This window comes from Octopus bimaculoides, chromosome 24 (assembly GCF_001194135.2).
Source record: "Octopus bimaculoides isolate UCB-OBI-ISO-001 chromosome 24, ASM119413v2, whole genome shotgun sequence".
Taxonomy (NCBI): domain Eukaryota; kingdom Metazoa; phylum Mollusca; class Cephalopoda; order Octopoda; family Octopodidae; genus Octopus; species Octopus bimaculoides.
In genome coordinates this window covers 31,607,644-31,613,093 of record NC_069004.1, presented here as the reverse complement: position 1 = coordinate 31,613,093, position 5,450 = coordinate 31,607,644, and the positions used below count along the sequence as shown (strand labels likewise).

At 37.5% G+C, this 5,450-nt stretch overlaps 1 protein-coding gene across 3 annotated transcripts in view; it reads left to right on the top strand.

Moving 5' to 3' along the window:
• LOC106871073 (uncharacterized) overlaps positions 1-5,450 on the top strand; it is a 52,455-nt gene that overhangs the window by 12,940 nt on the left and 34,065 nt on the right. Inside the window, exon 1 of one of the 3 annotated variants that reach the window (XM_014917346.2) lies at positions 2,320-2,676. The exons of the other annotated variants lie outside the window; for them this stretch is intronic. The gene's annotated coding sequence lies outside the window, so the exon portion shown is untranslated. Of the gene's footprint in view, positions 1-2,319; positions 2,677-5,450 lie in introns of those variants that run through there. 3 annotated transcript variants of the gene reach the window in all.

Genomic DNA, 5,450 nt, shown 5'->3' with positions numbered 1-5,450 from the left:
ATATATATATATAGGTATGTATATATATATATATATAGGTATGTATATATATATATATATAGGTATGTATATATATATATATATATAGGTATGTATATATATATATAGGTGTATATATATATATATATATAGGTATGTATATATATATATATATATAGGTATGTATATATAAATATATATATATATAGGCAAGGTAAATAGGTATGTATGTATGTGTGTCGGGGTATTGATGTATGCACAGAAATGTAGAAAGGTAAAGATGTATATAGGTGTGTAGATAAGTAAGAGTTGCTTACAGATATGAAGCTAGTATCTGTATTTATAAATATATATAATATATATTATATAATATACATTCAATATATATATATATATAATATACATTTAATATATGTATATGTTATATAATATATATTTAATGTATGAATATATATATATATATATATATATATATATATATATATATATATATATATATATAAGCCTTGTGAATTGATTTGATAGACGGAAACTGAAAGAAGCCTGTCGCGTGTGTTTACGTGTGTGTATCTTTGTGTTTGTCACCGTTTGACAACAGGTGTTGGTGTGTTTACGTCCCCGTAACGTATCGGTTCGGCAAAAGAGGCCCACAGAACAAGTGCCAAGCTTTGAAACGAAAAATAGATGCTGGTGTCGATTCGTTTGACTAAAAATTCCCCCAAGACATTGCCCCAGCATGGCCACAGTCTGACCACTGAAACAAGTAAAAGAAAAAAAGATAACATATACACATCTCATATATACACACTCACACATATATTATGCACACAAACAGATGCAGGGAGAGGGAGAAAGGGCAGGCTGTATATAGGTGAGTGTGTTTAAGAATTACGTATAGCTATGAATATATAGTATACAGGTGTGTATGTATATATAATATATCTATGTGTGTGTGTGTATAGCTTATGCTTGAACAACGTCTGTTGACGCTTTTCGACACATTTGTCTTGCTTCTGTTGTTGGGTAGCTTCTTGAGGTAGCATGGAATTTGAGAGGGAGGGCAGGAATTTGGCTGCTATTTCTAACAAATCGAACGACCGAGCAAAAGAGATATACCCTTCATAGCTGCAGTCTCCTCCTCAATTATATAACGATGCACGGAATAAAGAAATTTGTGGTTATTTTTCGTGGCCTAAATTAACTACAATTAAAAGAAAACTCTAGAAGTGTGTGGCGGAGAATTTTCGGTCCTTGCCGTCAGGTAATGTGGTCATCATCGAATCCAAACACTGGGTTTTCGGCAGACGTGATTGAGTGATCGATTGGACTGTTTAGTGATTAGTAATAATCAATAATGATTTCGTTGTTTGTTTGTCACGGGACAAACGTTAGGTTCAGGCGTTTAAAAATACACGGTGAAGGACCTAAACAGATTGATACGAGGATATGGAATTAGAACAAGGGTTACACGGGACAATCCATGTGTGTATGTGTGCATGCATACCTTTATGGCTTCATGTATGTATGTGTGTATATGGATGTATGTATGCAGATATGTGTGTATGCATGTATGTATATATATGCATACATGTATATATATATATATATGCATATATATATGTGTGTGTGTGTATGCATGTATGTATTCATATGTATATATATATATATGTGTGTGTATGCATGTATATATGTATGTATGCATATGTATATGTGTATATGCATGTATATATACGTGTGTGTGTGTGTGTGTGCTGGCAGACTACAGGTATCTAGTCAGATTACGACATATTCATACTAGCACAACACTGAGACAAGCAACTGCATAAATTTCTTGTGATGGGGGGGGGGGCAGTGAAACTCGAAGCAGATAAGACTATAAAAATAGTATGTACGTATCAGGTTTTAAAAAACTCTGGATAGAAAACGTCCAAGGCTGCCCTTGGAATGTTCACAAAATACATACATTGTGTGTGTGTGTGTGTGTGTGTGTGTAATATAATCCCCTACATGCAGTATGCGAGTGTATTTATTGATCCAATTGTACGTAGAATCTATACACACATTCTTAAGAACAAGGACTAAATACGTAGTTTGATAGACATTGTTGTGTGTGTATATGTGTGTATATATATATATACATACATACATACAAACGGTGATCTTTCAGTAGACGTTTCTAGGTATTGTACCGTAAGATCGCCTATATATATATATGCACACACACACATGCGTATATGGGTATATGTGCGTGTGTGTAATGTGATATGTGTTATGTATATGTCGCATTAAGACGAGTAGTGAGCAGGTTAAAGCCTGGCTGTGTTGTAAGAAGTTTGCTTGGTTCCGGGTTCAGTCCCACTGCGTGGCACCTTGTGCAAACGCCTTCTACTATAGCCTCGGGCTGACCGAAGCCTCACCTGTTGATTTGGTTGACGGAAACTGAAGAAAGCCCGTGTGTGTGTCCCACCACCGCTTGACAACCGATGTTGGTTTGTTTATGTTCCCTTTAACTTAACGTCGGCAAAAGAGGCCAACAGAATTAGTTCAACTCAATCAGCATAGGACACCGCTGTGATGAGGTCAGCTGAACTAATCGCAATGACTGAAGCGAGTAAAAGAAATGGTAGACGGATTACGAAGCTAGCGACCGCAACGTAACTGAGTAGAACGTAAATAGGCCTAAATTCTCACTGACAGGTACGTAAGCACCATTTGAAAAGCCCTGCTTGGCGAAACTTCGCAGTAACTGTCACTTTCAAACGAAATAAGCAAAACATCCCACACACACACAGACATACGTTGGGTACTGTGTTTGTATATGTATTTTACGATTCTTACATTGTGATGGATAATTATGTGTGTGTATATATACACATATATAATATCATCTGTATATGTGTGTATATATAATACACAAATATGTATATCTTAGTGTGCGTATGTGTTGATAGATAGATAGACAGACAGAGGTAGATAGACAGACAGAGGTAGATAGATAGACAGACAGAGATAGATAGACAGACAGACAGACAGAGATAGATAGACAGACAGACAGAGATAGATAGATAGACAGACAGAGATAGATAGACAGAGACAGACAGAGAGACAGAGATAGATAGATAGATATGTACACACACACACACACACATATATATAAACGTGTAAAGTGAGAGAAAAAACATGAGGCTGACATTGATTTCAGCATACGGGGAAAAAGTGGAGAACAGGTAAGGCGAGAGAGAGAGGTGGGGGGAATCAGAATAAATCTAAATAATTAATATATAATTATATTTATTATTATAATGATTATTATTGTTGTTATTGTAGCTACCATGTGACGGTGTCAGCCACATCCTGTCTGTTTCTGGCTATAAATAACCATAGCAATCTTCCCTGCCTTTATAAATAACTTATGTAATCCGAACAGCGAGATTTTTCTCTTTTCCTCTTTTCTTTTCTCGTCATATTCCTTCTCTCTCTCTCTCTTGCTCTCTCACTTGTCTTTCTCTCTTTCACTCTCTCTCTCTTCTCTCTTTCTCATTTATCTTGCTTTGTCTTTCTCTTTCACCCTATCAGTGATCATTCTCAATCACATTTATCTTAACTCCGTCAGTCTCCCTCTCTCTTTCTCTCCCTCTCTCTTTCTCCCCTCTCTCCTTCCCCCTCTCTCTTTCTCCCCTCTCTCTCTCTCTCAATATGCATATATATACACACTCTCAAACCTTTGTTTTTCATTTCCACTCAATCTCTCTCGCTCAGTCTCTCTCACCTTTCTATTTCAATCCGTTAGTCTCTTTCTCTCTCCCTACCCCTCCCTCTCTCTCATTCACACTTGTTTTTTCTCTGTCAATCTCTCTCCCTCTCTCATTTGTCCTCTCTATCACCTCTCTAAGTCTCTCTCACACCTAAAACCGAGGCATTTATCTTTTTTCTATGGACACTAACAGTATATCATTCCGAAGATATTTAAAATATGCACACATACATATATATGTATATACGTGTGTTTGTGTATACGTCCACACACACACGCTGCTGTGAATTCCATTTTCCTCTTTGCAGCACTAGACCTATTTACACACACACACATCGATAACGCAGACTATATATGATTGGGTATATATACATAATATAAAACAAGATATGCATGTTCGTAAAGACACAAAATAATTCATATATAATATATATATATATATATACATCAGGTGGTGCTAGTAAGTTAGACATGGCCTGGACCAATCTTTGGTTTTATATATATATATATGTGTGTGTGTGTGTGTGTGTGTGTGTCGTATGTAGTTTGAACTCTAAGTAAAATGTTTACATTTAAAAACCAGTTCAATGTGCAGACACTAAGAGTAATATTCACAATGTCTTGTCATTCATTCGTCAGAGATAGAGAAGGCGAGACAGCGCCCACCACCGCCGCTTTTGTTAGTTTTCTCATACCTGTGCACGCCGGACTTCTTCGTGTCTCTGCACTTTTCTCTTTGTAAAAAATGCAAGCAAGCAGGCGCAAATGCGCACACACACACTCACGTTGTTTCAGTCATTGAACTGCGGCCATATAGGGCACTGTTTGAAGGATTTAGTCGAACAAATTGACCTCTGGCAAGTACTTTGGTTAATGTTTACATTAATCCTTCCGGGTCAAGTTGTAAACGTTAACCCTTACTTTATGAGTCCGATCTGCTTTTACAGATCCGCTATGTTTTGAGGACGTAAATGAACCAACACTGGTTGTCAAGTGGTGGATGTGTCCACACATTATTTCCCAGGTCCTGCTGCGTGCCACCTCGGGCAATTGTCTTCTATATAACCCCGAGTCAACCGATGCCTCGTGAGTGAATTCAGTAGACGGAAACTGTATGGAAACCCGTCGTGTGTGTGTATACATGCATACACGTGTTATATATAAATCTGTTTGTATATATGTGTGTTTTTATGTGTGTCCCTCCACTCACCGCTTGATAACCGATGTTGGTTTGTTTACATAGCGGTTCAGTAAAAGAGACCAATATAACAAGCAACAGACTTTCAAAAATACATAAGTACTGGGCAGCGGTGGGGGTTGGAGGTCGGAGGTTGATTTGCTTGACTGGAACTTTCCAAGGCGGTGCTCCAGCATGGCCGTCGTCCGGCAACTGAAACGAGTAAAAGACAAAAGATGGTACAACCAAGAATTACCTTTCTCTCGTTACGCCGTAGCTCTCAGATTGACAAATAGCAACACCACCACCAACCACCCTCCACCCTAAAAAAAAAACCTGCAGTTTTTTGGGGGTGGGGGAGCACTTTTAATTACGGGTTTCTGATTTAGGCACCATGCCAAGTTTTAGGGCGATGGTAAAGCGCATGCACACAGCCCATTACCTGGTTTGTTTGTTTTTTTTTTCCCCTCAATTTTTTTTCAGATTTCTATTTTCGATGTAAGAAAATACGATTTTGCCCAAAAATCACGTTTTCAAAAT